General features: G+C 36.9%; 2 long non-coding RNA genes across 5 annotated transcripts in view; one reads left to right on the top strand and one right to left on the bottom strand.

Moving 5' to 3' along the window:
- The window catches only part of LOC132795092 (uncharacterized), a 56,465-nt gene extending 50,114 nt beyond the window's left edge, over positions 1–6,351 (top strand). The window contains exon 4 of one of the 2 annotated variants that reach the window (XR_009633416.1): positions 6,000–6,351. This is a non-coding gene — a long non-coding RNA (uncharacterized LOC132795092). The remainder of the gene's footprint in view (positions 1–5,999) is intronic. The other variant, XR_009633415.1, reaches the window with a different exon arrangement.
- A 1,390-nt stretch (positions 6,352–7,741) lies between these two features.
- LOC132796226 (uncharacterized) overlaps positions 7,742–15,632 on the bottom strand; it is an 86,291-nt gene continuing 78,400 nt past the window's right edge. For 2 of the 3 annotated variants that reach the window (XR_009633525.1, XR_009633523.1), the window contains exons 6-7: positions 14,219–14,309; positions 7,742–7,860 (exon numbers count right to left, since the gene is read on the bottom strand). This is a non-coding gene — a long non-coding RNA (uncharacterized LOC132796226). Of the gene's footprint in view, positions 7,861–11,835; positions 11,935–14,218; positions 14,310–15,632 lie in introns of those variants that run through there. The other variant, XR_009633524.1, reaches the window with a different exon arrangement.

Raw genomic sequence — 15,632 nt, 5'->3', positions numbered from 1 at the left:
CTCGATTTAAGATTTATTCGATCTTAAAAAGAAAAATCTATTAAATAAGATTTCTAGGTTGAAACAATCTTAAATCAAGATTTGTATGCTACATGTGTTTTTGAGTTGAAAATCTTGATTGAAGAATGTTTCATTCTAGATTGAAAAGTAGATTGCAAATCTTGATTTAAGAATAGACTTTTTAGGTTGAGTTTTGACATATAATTAATCTTGATTCAAGATTTTATTATTGATTTTAGCACGTTTTTTTCATTCTGTGTACAAGTGTGAATAAATTAACTTTGTTATTAAATACATGTCATTAAAAATATGTCATAAAGTATTAAAATAATAGTTTAATTAGCTTCCTAGGGATTGGCTGTTAAATCATTTAAATTGAGCTAGAATTTAGTGGCAAATATTCCGCAAATATTCACAGTCTTAAATTATAAAATGAATTTTGCATAAATTTGACGACTTATCTTTTGCCTTTTTAAATTTGTCGTTGTTGTCTTTGCGGTCGCTTTGCTTTGTTCACAAATTTAAAAAGAAAACATAAATGAATTTGTGTGTATTTTACGGCGCTGTAAATAAAGTTGTCTCAGTGCAAAGAGAAAGAAGAAGAGCAAGAGGAAGAGCAAGAGGAAGAGCTAGAGAAGAGCTGAGTAAAATTGTGTGTGAAGCCGGAAAGAAAAGCGAAAGAAAAGCGAACTAAAATCGTGTTGTGATTGTTGGTGTTAATAATAAGAATGTGCGTGGTCAGGACAACATTAAGAGAGGAGAGTTAAAAAGAGACAGAGTGATAGAGAGAGGGAAAGAAAGAGAAAGAGAGAGAGATGGAGAAAAGCGTCAGAAAAGGAGTTCATTCAAAAGTCAGGCCACAAAAGCGGCATTTGTGGTTGCTGCACAGCACAGAAAGCTGCCACTGCACTACCTTCCCCTCTCCCTTTTCCTCTCTATCCCCCTCTCTCTCTCCCTCTGCCTGACTTTCTCGTTCTTAGGCAGAAGTTGTCGCGACTTTCAGCGTCTCAACTCCTTCGACGTCGTCGTCGACGGTGGCGAGCAAAGTCTTTTTAATATTCCTGTTGCCATTCGTCGAGGCTTACAGCCAGAGTCAGAGTCACCGAGTGGTTACAAAGGGGTGAGTGAATTCAGTGCTGACTCTGTAATTACGCGTATACGATGATGATTAACGCGCACGCAGCGAGACTGCGACTGCGATTGCGACTGTTGCGATGCCAGACACACAAAGGGAAGGGTTAGGAGTGGTGAGAGGGAAGAGGGGGGTTGGGAAAGCGGGGGGGATTGCAGAGTGCAGTCAGCAGCAGCATTCCGGCAGCTGGCGTTCACTTTTGGCATTAACTGAAGCAAAGCTAATGAGACTCTGTTCCTGTCTCTTTCTTTCTTTCTGTCTCTATCTCTATCTCCCCCCCTTTCTCTCTCTCTCTCTTCTTGCTTTGCAATTAGTTTGCCACCTCTCAACCCCCTTCCCCTCCCAGCCACACACTTTATGAAATTAGCAAACGCATTTTTATGCGAAATGCAAAAGGCACAAAAATACTTTTTGCCAGACTAGACACTAGACTTTACCATAGGCTGCTTCTGCTTCTTCTTCTTCTTTCGTCTTGCTTCTTTCTACTTCCCCCTTAATACTTCTGCCCCTCTCCCTACTCCTACTCAGTTGCTCAGTTTTTCAAGGACAAAAACTTTGTTTGGCTTTTGCAATGCGTTCTCTTTCTCGCTGTGTGTTAAAGCCTTTTGCTTTTTGCCCAAAAACTTTGCTTCCCCCTCTCTCGCTCTCTCTCTCTCCCACACTCTCGTTGTCTCTTTCGGTCTCGCCAGCGTTTTAATCAGCCTCAAAAGTGTGAAAGTGTTGTAGCCAAAGTTGCCGCCGCACTTTATGCAACACACAATTTTTAATACAACTTGTGGCAAGCTCTCTGAACTCTCTCAACTCTCAACTCGCAACTTCCCCTTCCGCTTTTCCCCACGCCCCTCTCTCTCTGTCTCACTGCTGAGCTTCCCTTTGGGGAGCATCTTCAATATTTAGTTCAAGGCTGTGCTTTAATTACACAACGGACGACAAACACATTAACACAACACTTCATGTGCCCAAAAAACATTCGCATTCGATTAACGCGACACAAAGTCTCTATCTCTTGCTCTTTCTCTCTATCTTTATCTCTGTCTCTTTCTCATTCTCTCTTGCTCTCTCCCAGTTAGTTCTTCCTCACTTTCTTCTGTCATAGCCATCATTCATATGCATTTACTTATCATTAATTTAACAACACTTTAATCGCTAAACTTCTAAATTCATTTTCATTGCCTTTTTCTTAGCTTTTCTCTCATTTTGAGGCAAACTTAGCTTTATGCGTCTAGATTGAGTATAACATAAAGCATAGCAACCATTGTTATATTATCAAATATGAGCGTAATTTAATTTCCAATTTAAAATGTTTTATTTGAATAATCTTAAATGTGGCTCATAATAATATGCATATGCTTATAAATGAAAATGCTGAGAAAATGGAGATTTGTGAATAGGATTCCATACAATTATAGAGATATGGTATATACCAGAAGTATGGTAATTATGGTGTTTTTGATATATGTGGTATATTTTATGGTATATTTTATATACCAAATATACCATTATAGAGATATAGTATATACCAGAAGTATGGTATTTATGTCGTATTTGATATATGTGGTATATTTTATGGTATATTTTATAAACCAAATATACCAAATATTCCACTATAGAGATATGGTATATACCAGAAGTATGGTAATTATGGTGTATTTGATATACCAGACTTATGGTATATACGGTATATTTTATATACCAAATATACCATAATAGAGATACGGTATATACCAGAAGTATAGTATTTATGGTGTATTTGATATACCAGACTTATGGTACATATGGTATATTTTATATACCAAATATACCATTATAGAGATATGGTATATACCAGAATTATGGTATTTATGGTATATTTGATATACCAGACTTATGGTATATATGGTATATTTTATATACCAAATATATGGTAATATTTTATTTTTCAAGTATATTAGATATATGGTATATTTGTTATATACCAGATATGTGGCTTATACCAGATTGGTTGTATATACAGTATGTTTGATATTTGGAGATTTAGTATACCAGATATTTGGTTAATTTGGGATACCAGATTCATATATTGTATTAATGATGTATTGGATATACCAAATATATGGAATATTTGGTATATACCAGACACATACATACATCGATATTTCTTAATGAAACATTTTTTTTTTTTTTAATAATGCGATAATAATTAAATGTGAAAAACATAGTGTTGAGGTGGTGAGGATCTGCAGTAAATATATTTTCGCTTCAATGTTTTTGCTTTCTCTTACATCTTTTCTGTCCCTCTCTCTCTTTCTTTCCCTTTCCCTTTTTCTTTTTCCCTATCCCTCACTCTCATTTGTCTCTTGGTCTGTGCTTAACTAATGCACTCTTTGCTTGTATCGCATCTTTACCCACTTGCAGCTCTCGAGGTCTGTTTATTAATCTATCAGCCACACTCGCTGTCTGTCTTCCTCTTCCTCTTTCTCCCACTCTCCCTCTCCCTCTCTCTCTCGCTGTGTGCGTGGCGTATGCATATCTGCGTGAATCTATGTACTTTTAATTGCCAGCAATTAAAACTTAAACACCGTTCGCGCACTCACACACACACACACTCACACACACACACACTCACACACACGCACATACACACACATACACACATTTGTAGTTGTTGTTGGTGCGTGCCAAGCTTCATTTAGTGCGTTCGCTGTGCGGTTAAGTCACCAAGGTGCCAAGTGGCAACTACAACAGCAAGTGGCAAGTGGCAACTGCCCGAGGAGTGGCACACACACTCACACACACACACACACACACACACACACACACACTCGAAGAGTTGGCTAACAAGAAAATTGCGTGGCAAGCGTAAATCGAGGCACAAATCGAACTTGCGACTCAAGTTGCTGCATTTAAATGCAAACTTAAATCGCTAATCGCTGTAAATATGCAATGCAAACACAACTCACGCACCTGCCACAAGTTGCAAGCATATAAATTGAGGCATCTATAGAGTCAGAGTCAGAGTTGGAGTCAGAGTTGGAGTTGAAGTTGGAGTCAGAGATTGCATTTGCTGAGGCTCGATTGAAGCCTCGATTGCACTTCAGCATTAAGTGGACTCATCATGAGTTGGTTCATGGGTGAAGAGGGGAAAGGGGGAATGGAAACGGGAGGTGGGGGGTTGCAGCTTGGTTGTGGCAACAGAGTCAGAGGCAGCAACAAACCGCAGCGCTTTCCCAGCGACGAAACAAATGTAAATTGTAGGTTTACTAAGCGTCCACTTATGCAACGGGAGGGAACAAAAAAGTTATCACAGAAATGTGAAAAAAAGCCACAAATAGGAAAAATATAGGAGAGCTGCAAACTGTGCTCGACGTCAGCATACCCTATAGATATTTTTAGTATTCAAATTGAAAATGTTTGTATTATATAATATAATAGAATACTCAAATAATAATACTATAATAAGATAATTATACAGTAATATACTAATATACCAATATGCTGATATACTTATATACTAATATACCAATATACTAATATACCGATATGCTAATATACCAATATGCCGATATACTAATATATAGATATGCTAATATACCAAAATACCAATATACTAATATACCAATATACTAATATACCGATATGCTAATATACCAATATACCAATATACTAATATACCGATATGCTAATATACCAATATACTAATATACAAATATGCTAATATACTAATATTCAATTACATAAGTATAAACACCAACCAAGAGAGTATCAGGAATAGATGAAAGAAAAGAAAATATTATATATAGAAACAAAAGTAAATAGGAAAAAAAGAAATATTGAGAAATTTAATTTATATTTATGTTAATAAGAACCATTATAATTATAAACACTGTGATTAAGATAAAGATTAGAAACAGCAAAAGGGGGGAAAAGAGGAAAAATGTACAGAGTTAAGAGTGACTATAGAGGAAAAAAAGAAATAGGTGGAGATCGCTACCGATAGAGAAAATATTGATTGACAAGAACATTCAGTTGAAATAAAATAATGGAAAGAATTGCATTATCAAATGATGTAAACAATCACATTACGTAGGTGTTACGTAGGTGACTTTACAGGGTATCGTCGCTTACTCGTGAGCTTCAAATTATGCTCGGCGTATCGCGGTCACAACGCAGTTGTTGTCAGTGAATGAAAAAACACAGTCATAAAAGTTAAAACGCCATTAATAACTAAGCAGCAACTGACCAGACCCCGCTCCAAAAAGTCATATAACAATCGACAACGCACAAAAAAAAATACAGAAAAAAAAACACGTAATGACAAAAAGAAACAGCAAAAAAAAGAGAAAAATTCGTCCTTGCCGCGCCTCATGCTAATTAAATTCAATTAAACGACAATCAAACAATGTCAAGCGGAAGTCAAACGCTGGCGACATGAACGTGAAACGCGACCGCGAATAGCGCGAAGGATATAACGAAGCGGCCAGGATATGAGCCAGGATATGGGCCAGGATGTGTGACAAGGGGTGACGAGGGGTGCAAGAGCACCTCCGTCCACCTCTTATTCTCAATCTGCGGGGCAGAAAAAAAAAATTGTGTGTTAATTTGTCCAAATGTGAAAAGCGAAAGCTGTTGCATAACATTTGTGTAATTATTTCCATTTCACGTCAGTCTCAAAAACTCGCTGAGTGACAGCGGCAAGCATGTTGCCTATAGCGAGTGATACGTGTCCGCTCATTAGGGGGCGGCAATTTCTTTTCCTATTTTTAAATTAAGAACTGTCATTATTCCATTTCTTTCAAAGCTGAAGACCTTTGCATCAAGTGATAAATTACATCTAACCTTTTTAAATAAAATAAATAAATACATTTCTTTCGATGTTCTTTCTTTTCAGTTACTGGAATAATTTGAGATGATGCATCACATTATCTCTCTTCAAACACAGAAGAAACACAATGCGACTGAAGACCGTTTATAAAGGACCGAGGAACATGATAAAATTAGTTATTAATCATTTTAATGTTTTATTTTAACTTTACTTTAAGTATGTAACTATTAAGCATGTAGTTATCGATATTAAACAACAAAACATGTTTTTGAATTAAATTAAGTTGCAAATGTCAGCGATCAGGCAATTGAGTCACAAGTTTATACTTTGTAAATTTATCGTTTATCGACATCATGTAATCGATAACAAAGCTGTTGGTACTTCAGATCGGTAGACTTAGCCGTCTCCTATTCCACTTTTATGCTCGAATTTAAAAGCGTTTATCGAACTTATCGATAACTGTTAATCCTTATCGATTTTTGGGACTTCAGATCGTTACACTTAGTCACCAGATTCTTAATTTTTACGCTCAGATTCAAAATTTAAGAAACTTACCGTTTATCGAACTTATCGATATATGCTAATCGATATCGATCTATCGAAATCAATAGACCAGATCATTGCGACTTCAACGAGCTATCGATCATCCAAATCGGTGAACGGACCCCAAAGCAATTCAACTTTTACCATCTGCCGCTAAAATTCCAAATTTAAATTTGCAAATTCAAATTTTACCGGTCGCTTTGATCACCGTCTGCTTGCTGCTGATTCTGTTCGCCTGGTACTTTAGATGGCTGGATATCCAAAATTGGAGCTCGCAGCGCACACAACATACACACACACAGACACAAACACAGGCAAAAATTGCAAAAGCTATAGTATTTCAACAATTTAAAGGACGATCGTGATGTCCTTTGACGTAAGGATTGCTTTCATAAAGACAAACTGATTGGTAAGGACGAATGTCCTTGCAGGACCTTAGATAAAATGTTTACTGAAAATAGCGTATATATCGGCCATATCATTTTTGATCCTGGCGAGTCCTGTGTCAATCGAAGGGTATTCGACAGGACTATTATCCTGCCAACTTTGATCCCGATCGTCCTTGTAGTTCCCGAGTTATCCTTGAATTTCTAATTTACGCATTTTACATTTTGCCAACGGAGGGGAAAAATCAAAAGTGTTAAATGCCAATCGATAGAGTTGATCCTTGTGATCCTGAAAATATGTGTCCTTTGAAAATGTGACAGGATATGGCTGAGATATAGCATGTTTTCTAAAAAATGTCCTCTTTGCACCCTCAAAGTAGGCAACAATTTTTTTTTAATTGAGCGCAAATTTTAAATTTTAAATTTGAATGTTACCGACCAAAAATGTAATCCGTACAACAACAACTACAGCATAAGTAATTATAGCAACAACTACAACAACTATTGAGGATGTTGTTGTTGGCCTCTCGATGCCACCGTCGTCCGTCAAAAAGTATCAAGTCAGCAGCTGAAATACCAGGCGAACAGAAATGAGCAGCAAGCAGATGCACAGCACGTGGAGTGGCGCCATCTATTGATCGTTTTCACAATGTCGCTTTGAATTGGATCACCCCCAAAGTATGCAATAAAAATTGATCATTTTTTGCAGCCGGCTGCAGCGCGCCAATCTTTGAAATTTGCTAATTGCATCCTCAAAGTATGCTACACATTTTTCAAACTTTAGCGAACTTACGGCGCCAATTTCAAATTTAGAATTTGAGTAGCTGACAGATAAGTAAATCCATTAAAATTCAATTTTTTTTATAGTTTATTTATTTTATGAAATATAATGTATAATACAAATACAAATATAAATACAAATAGGAATTCAATTGAGCCATTGAATATTGTAATGTGATTGTTGCCTGACGAATCGGGAATGATGAACTGTTGTTAATCTGGAATGGGAAATGTTTGAAATAAATTAATAAATGTTTGAAATAAATAATAAATATAATATTATGTAAATAGTTAACTAGTTATATGTTTTAATAAAATGAAAATATATTCAAATTGCAATTAAATTTCTATTGCTTTTATTTTGCTATTTTTTGTATGTGATTTTGTATTTGCTTATAAATACTTGTTGTCAGTTTTTTGTCTGTTTGTTTTTAGTCTTTTTACATTTCATTTGCTACTCTTCGGTTGACACGCGATATAGAGTATACGCATAGTAAACCAGAGTCTCTTTTTCTGTGTGTCGCTTCTCACTCTTGCTTGTCGTTGCTTTTAATCGTTGTTTGAAATGCAAATGTTGTCGTTGGCTCCTCGGCCAAGTGGCTGGCTGACTGGTCATTGCAGTGGCAGTTGTTTAACCTGTTGACAGCTCAACAGCTCAGCAGCTCAACACAGCTTGGTTCAAGCTGCTGCCGTCGTCTCACATGTCCTTTTTGGTTGCCAGTGGAAGTTAAAGTTGAGGTTGGAGCTGACTTTGAGGTCAGGCTAAACCCTTTTAGCGCATTTCATTAACGGCAACTCTTTCTCGTTTCTCTCTCGCTGTTTTTTTTGTTTTTTGTTGCTGCTGCTTTTTTGGATAGAGTCCAAGTTGTGTGTGTGCACCTTTTTGTTGTTGTTGTTTAAGGACTTGGCGTTTTTATTTTTTTATTACTTCGCCTCATTTTGCATGCAGCTGAAGTTGAACGTGAATATTTTTTTAATGCGTCGGTTTACTTGCTGATGAAGTGAATCAAATTGGAGGCCACTCTCCGGCCAGCCACAGTCAGGAGAAGGAGAAGGAGAAGGAGATGAAGACGGGAGACGGGAGACAACGCCACATCCGCATCCGTATCCTTAAGGACGAGAGCGAGTCGTGTAATTGCATTTTTATTACTTTCAGGCAACCCGGGCAACCGCGACAGTTTGTTAAGTGCGAGTGGATGATGGGTGGGTGGCAACCCATCGAAAAAGGGTTGCTGCTGCAGCGCGCAACCGCCTCACAAAAATTCATCATCAAAGGTGTAAAAACTTTTAATATGTTTAATTTTCCACCTATTTTCTCGCTTTTTTCTCCCTCTTCCCACATTCATTTAACGAGCTGTTCACTTCCCTTCTCTGCTCTCCTCTTCTGGTCAGCTACTGCAGCTCCCGTAACTGTTTCAACCGCACGCAGATTTAGTTACAACACGTTTCCACTTCTAACCCACTGAACCACCTCAAAAAAAAGTACATAAAATGAAAGAAAAACAAGTAGAAAATGAAGAAATTTCGTGTATAAAAAAATGATATAAAAAAAGCCAAGTCTTGAAGACGCAGCTGGGAACGGTCCTTGAAATGCTTTGCCACTTTTGAATAATTTTAACCCAAATAAAAAATGATGTGAATTCCTAATTAGGCACAACAACTCGAGCGACAGCAGCAGCAGCAGCGGCAGCGACGAACGCTACATCAACAGGAAAACGCATAAAATCAGCGCCGTTTGTTCAGCAAACAAATAAGATAAACGAGCGTGTCTCGAACACAACGACAGCTTAATACTCTTTCCAGGAGTCAGCAACAAGTTGCAGATGCGTAGAGAAATTCAAATTGCTTAAATACAGTTCGACTTTTGAAGGTTGACATTCTTAACATTAACTGCAATTCGATGTATTTTATACTCGTTACTTTTCCTATTCACTTTTTGGTCTCTTTGTTGAATTTTAAGTAGAATATTTTTTCTTTTTCGACACTTTTGTTAATTTCATACACATTGGCTTACATTTGTTAACACTTGTTTTTACAGTTACTCTTTGCATTCGTTATTCGTTGCTTAATACTAATATGCTGTGTCTATATTCAATACTCGCAAATTACTATTATTCGTTGTTTTACGTTAATACTTGTTATTATTGCTCGTTGTTAATTTGACACTCTACTCGTTACGTTCTTCTCGTTTATGGAAACTGTCATTGATAGAAAATTCCCTTTTCTAATTGTTACCTGTGTTATTAAAGAAAATAGTTCTGCGCCCTACTCGTTACATTTAAATTGTCAATTGTTTCACATTCTAACCTCATCATAAAATTACTCTTGTTAATTGTAACTTAATTTAGTTTTAATTGTTACTTTTTTACTACTGCTGGGGTTACTCATTACTACCTTTTCGTACTCTCATCAACGAATTACTTTTGTTAATTAAGTTACTCGTTTATGTTTGTTACTCGTTAATTGGAAAATTAATTTATAACAAACTTTAATTATTACTTTTGTTACTTGCTTTTATTATATGATGCGCTCTACTCGTTGCATTTTATTCGTCAATTGTTTCACCTTCCAACCATTAATACATATTGATGTTAATACCGCTCACAAGTTGCTTTTGCTAATTGCATCTTTAGCTACTCGCTTCTACTTGATGCGCTCTACTCGCTACATATTACTCGTTAATTTTTACACTTGCTAATCTTTAATACTGTTGCTCAATCCATTCATTAACGAGTTACTTTTGTTAATTGTGTCTTTAGTTACTCGCTTCTACTTTACTTGATATACTTTACTTGTTACACTTTACTCGTTAGACTTTTTCTCGTTACAGTTTACTAGATCCAATCTACTCGTTAATTGCTACACTCGCTATCGAGTACTTAATTCTCTTATTACGATGTATTCGCTTATACATATATTGCTGCACTTCACAGTGCATTGCAACGAGTCAAAGTCACAGCTAAAATGCTCGTCACACAAAAGCGTATACACGCTGGAAAAGGAAAACCAAATGAGAGAAAGAGACAGAGTGAGAGAGAGAGAGTGAGTGGTTCTTGAGCTGGCGTTATGATGATGGCTAAATGCCACGACTGTCATGGCCACATGGGAATCGGAATAAGCAGCCGCCTCTGCCTCAGCCTCTTTCTCTGTCTCTGCTTGACATAGAGAGGAGAGGGAGGAATTGGCATTGGGATTGGGATTGAGATTGAGACTGGCCCAAGGCTACGGCTGACTAGTTAAAATGCAAGGATTTTGTAAATGTGCTGGACACATCTCGAGCTCGTCGGGTTCGTTCTTCATTCATTCAGTTTCACTCTGATTCCATTCACTCTCCATTCACATTTTGTGGGGCATCAGAGTCGAGTCGAGTGTTGAGTGTTGAGTGTGAGAGCATTGACAAATTGATATTTGCATTTAAATTGAAAATTTACATTTGTGCGATGATCGAGACTCGAGTCAACGAGAGACGAGAGTCCAGAGCCACATTGTGGTCACAGTGGTGTAATTCACATTAAATACCGCATTTTTCTTATTTTTACTTTACGGCATATTTCCATATTCCATATTCTTGTGCCGAGGGGTTCGACCGACAATTGGACGTCTCTCGCTCTTCATTTCGCTTGACATTCGACATTAATACCCAGGCCTGCACAATTTGCATTATGAAATCACATTTCTTTTATTTTATTTCATTTCACTTCATACTTTGCATTTCATTTTTTCCTCTTTATGATTATTATGTTTATTTTTTTCTTGTGTTGTGCTTTGGCTCTAAGCACTCGTTTGGTTCGCTGGCTCAGCTGGCAGATTGTCTTGGACATTGTTTCACCTCAAGGCGGCACTTTAATATTCCGAGTGGGGGTTGCAATTTGAATCTCTGAGAGTGTCTGTGTGTGTGTATGAGAGTGTGTGTGTTGCCCCCTTTTGTCAACTGGCATGCGGCACTCAATCAATCAACCTGCAACTTGCAACATGCCGCTGCCCAATCAGCGCCTCGCCTCGCCTCCGTTTTCTTTACCTTTTTGCACAGCATTTTTCACTGCTTCGCATTCTCCTTCCTCTCTTCTGCACTTTTTTCGGCTGCCTGGTCACACCGCAGACCAACGCAGAACGTCATAAATATCAATGAGCTGCCTTTTCCTTTTCCTGCTTCCCTTCCCTCTTCCTCTTCCTCTCGCTCACCCTCTTGCTTTTCCCTTTCGTTTTGTCTTCAAGCAACATGTACGAATAGTTCTCTCACCTGTTCGGGGCAACAGAATTCACTTGTTCATTTTGCTCCTTAATTGGATTAGCTATTCAAAAATATTAAGTAGAATTTTTAAGTTATTTAATATTTGAATAACTTTGCTCTACTTAAGTTGTCTTTTTGTATTTTTTCCATTTCACTGATGAGCCTTAACTTCAATATATAGATTATTACGTATTAATTTTAAAATGTTTATTAGAAAATATCTAATTAAAATCGAAAAAAATTTAAAGCTATGGCGATGGCAACATAATTTCACTGTTTTTTAAATAGCTTTAGCAACTAAAAATTTTGATAAGGGATTTTTTGTTGCTTTCCTTCTTTAGTTTCAATATTTATGTGCCCAAGTCGGAGGCTGTCAAGAATTTACCTGTGCTCTATTCCTGTTCCTATATTCATATTCCTCTATTCATATTCCTCTAATCATATTCCTCTATTCATATTCCTTTATTCCTATTCCTCTATTCCTATTCCTATTCCTATTCCTATTCCTATTCCTATTCCTATTCCTATTCCTATTCCTATTCCTATTCCTATTCCTATTCCTATTCCTATTCCTATTCCTATTCCTATTCCTATTCCTATTCCTATTCCTATTCCTATTCCTATTCCTATTCCTATTCCTATTCTTATTCCTATTCCTATTCCTATTCCTATTCCTATTCCTATTCCTATTCCTATTCCTATTCCTATTCCTATTCCTATTCCTATTCCTATTCCTATTCCTATTCCTATTCCTATTCCTATTCCTATTCCTATTCCTATTCCTATTCCTATTCCTATTCCTATTCCTATTCCTATTCCTATTCCTATTCCTATTCCTATTCCTATTCCTATTCCTATTCCTATTCCTATTCCTATTCCTATTCCTATTCCTATTCCTATTCCTATTCCTATTCCTATTCCTATTCCTATTCCTATTCCTATTCCTATTCCTATTCCTATTCCTATTCCTATTCCTATTCCTATTCCTATTCCTATTCCTATTCCTATGATAAATTTAATATTTCTCTATATTTCATAAATTCCTAAACTCTATTTCAATTAAATCCCCAATTTCTAGTTAGCGTATTCAAGTCTCGTTGTGTTGCTTTTGCATTTGCAACGCGTCGTCTTTTGATTTGCGTTTTCCTGGTTTTTCTTTTTTTTGGTATTGCCAAAAACTTCAACATATTCATAAATTTTGCAGTTTGTTTAAACAAATTTTTTGGCCGTCCGTTATTATTTATTTGCCTAAGTGGCACACAGCAAAGAGTCGAGTGGCGTGCTTTTTTTGGATGCGGGGGCAAGTTGAAAGTTCGTTGCTTGATTGGATGTGGCTGCTGTGTGTGCGAGAGTGTGTGTGTAAGTGTGTAAGTGTGTGTGTGTGAGTGTTACTTGGATGCGGGTCCCTGGCTTCTGTGTGATGACGACGTTGACGTAAAAAAGGGTTGCGATGCAAAACAAAACAACGACCTCGTTCCCAAGTGCCCAACTCCCTTTCCCCTCCTCCCCTTTCCATTCAGCACACACATACATATGCATGTATGCGGGTTACTTGGGTGCCAATATCTGGGGCCATCTAAAGGACCTCTCACTTTATGTGTGTGTGTGTGTGTGTTTGCCTGCGGGTCACGATGCTCGGTAATGGTGATAAAATATGCTCAAATTTGCCAAATATGAAAAGGTACAAAAGTCCGCACGCCCGCAGCGTGTCCCCCCCCCCACTTGCCCCTTCCCCACTTGCCACTTGGCTGCCACAATCCAAATAATAATACATATATAAATATATTGAAATCAAGTAGCGAATACAGCTTTCCCTTCCTCCCCTCTCCTGAACTCTTCCCTTCAACGAATCTCAGCGAAATGAAAATAAATGTGTTCGCTAAAACGAAGCGATTGATTTTCATAGGACACACGGACTCGACTCTGAAACGGACTCGGACTCCAACTCGGACTTCAACTTGAAGTCGACGCTTTGTCTCGCAGGACACACACACACACATACATACACACACACACACACACATGCGAAGTGTGTTCACTGAATTTTTATTCATACGCGCATAAAGCATTTGCCAATCAACAAAAAAAAAAAAAAAGAATATGCAAAAAAGCCAAACGAATGAGGCATGCACGACTAAGAGTTACGCTGTAGAGACAGGTAAAATTTACTTTATAGAAACTCCTTAAACTAATATGAGGTTTAGCCCAAATATAAACATTTTTTTACCTGTGTTGTTATAGTACTATTTTGTTCTTGCTGTACTTGTTCGATACTTAAATAACGAAGCTAATTATAAAAAAAAAAAACAAAAAAATTTTTATAAAAAAAGAAATTCATTACTTACACATACATCCGACAAAGCTTCTGTTGGTTAAAACATTCCAATTTCAATCCTCTTTCCAATTTCCTCCATAAGCCAAAAGTCTAGATCAGAGCTGGAATAAATAAAATATATTTTGGGGAGCCATTAGAAATTAGTGTCAATTTTAATTTATATCTAACTTTTGCAGATAAATAAACATTAAAAGTGATTAAAGTATACGTAAAAGTTGTAGGCATTCATTGTTAAGATTGCAAAACAAAAGTATAGCTTGACGTCATCATTCATCATAATGAGTGACATAGTTTAATAGAATAGAATAATATTCATAATATTTTTAATTTTTGGTAATATGTTTTTTTACGAAATTTTCAGCCTAGTTTTTTCTTTTATTTTTACTTTGCACATTATTTCATAAGTTTGTATCTCTAATTTACAAAATGCGTTTAATATTCGTATTATTTTCATATTATTTCTATTGAAATGTCAATCATTCTTGAAGTTATAGCAATTGTAAATCAAATAAGAAAGCTACAGTCGAGTGAGCTCCACAGTTTGAATAAAAACAAAACATTGCGAAATTAATTGTCAAATTTACCAAATTAAAAAAAACTACCTAAAATGTACCCAAAGCTTTTGCTTGAAGTCTGATCACAACGCGAATTAATAATATTGGAAATTACAAATAAAAAAGTCAGAAGTTATGCATTATGAAAATTGATATTTGACTTAAGTTCGCTTTCTTTCGCTGCCTTAAAATATAGTACTCAGATTATTTCACATTCGTTTAAAGGGTATTGCCAAAAAAAAAGCTGATTGTGAAATGGAATTTTGCGTTTTGCGGGCGTCATGTTGGCCAAGTTTTTCACCCGTCTCCCCCCAACCCTGACTCCAAACAGACTGTGGACAACAAAGCCTCTCCCCCCCCCCTGCCTCGCCCCCCTTTTATGTCCACGTCCACTTGCTGGTCATTCATGTGTGTCAAAATGGCAAACTGAATTTGTATTCAAACATTCAAATGTTCACAGAGAGAGAGAGAGAGAAAGAGAGAGAAGGGGAGAGTGAATGGGAGAGAGAGAGAGAGGGAGAGAGTGAGAGTGAGAGTGAGGGGAAGAGGGAGAGAGACGTCGCACATGCGTTAATATTTCCGGGCGTAATGTCAGCCGGCCATAAAAATAGCACAAGAAAAAATGTCACACACACGCACACACACACATGCACACACACTCACTCGCCAAATTGTCACGCATTGAATTATTTTGTTTGCTTTTCTAAAATGAAAATAAAAATACACAAAAAAAATGCCGACAAAAAACTGAAACGAGAATAAAATAAAATTTGCATTTTATTCAATTTTTTGAGCATCCGTTGTTGCCTCTTCCCCTTCCCCTCTCCGCTTGTAGTTGACCCGCTGTCGCTTTCTTCTTCTTCTCTGCTG

This window comes from Drosophila nasuta, chromosome X, assembly GCF_023558535.2.
Source record: "Drosophila nasuta strain 15112-1781.00 chromosome X, ASM2355853v1, whole genome shotgun sequence".
Classification (NCBI taxonomy): Eukaryota; Metazoa; Arthropoda; class Insecta; order Diptera; family Drosophilidae; genus Drosophila; species Drosophila nasuta.
Note: the sequence above shows the minus strand (reverse complement) of the source record. Positions and strands in the feature narration are given on the sequence as shown.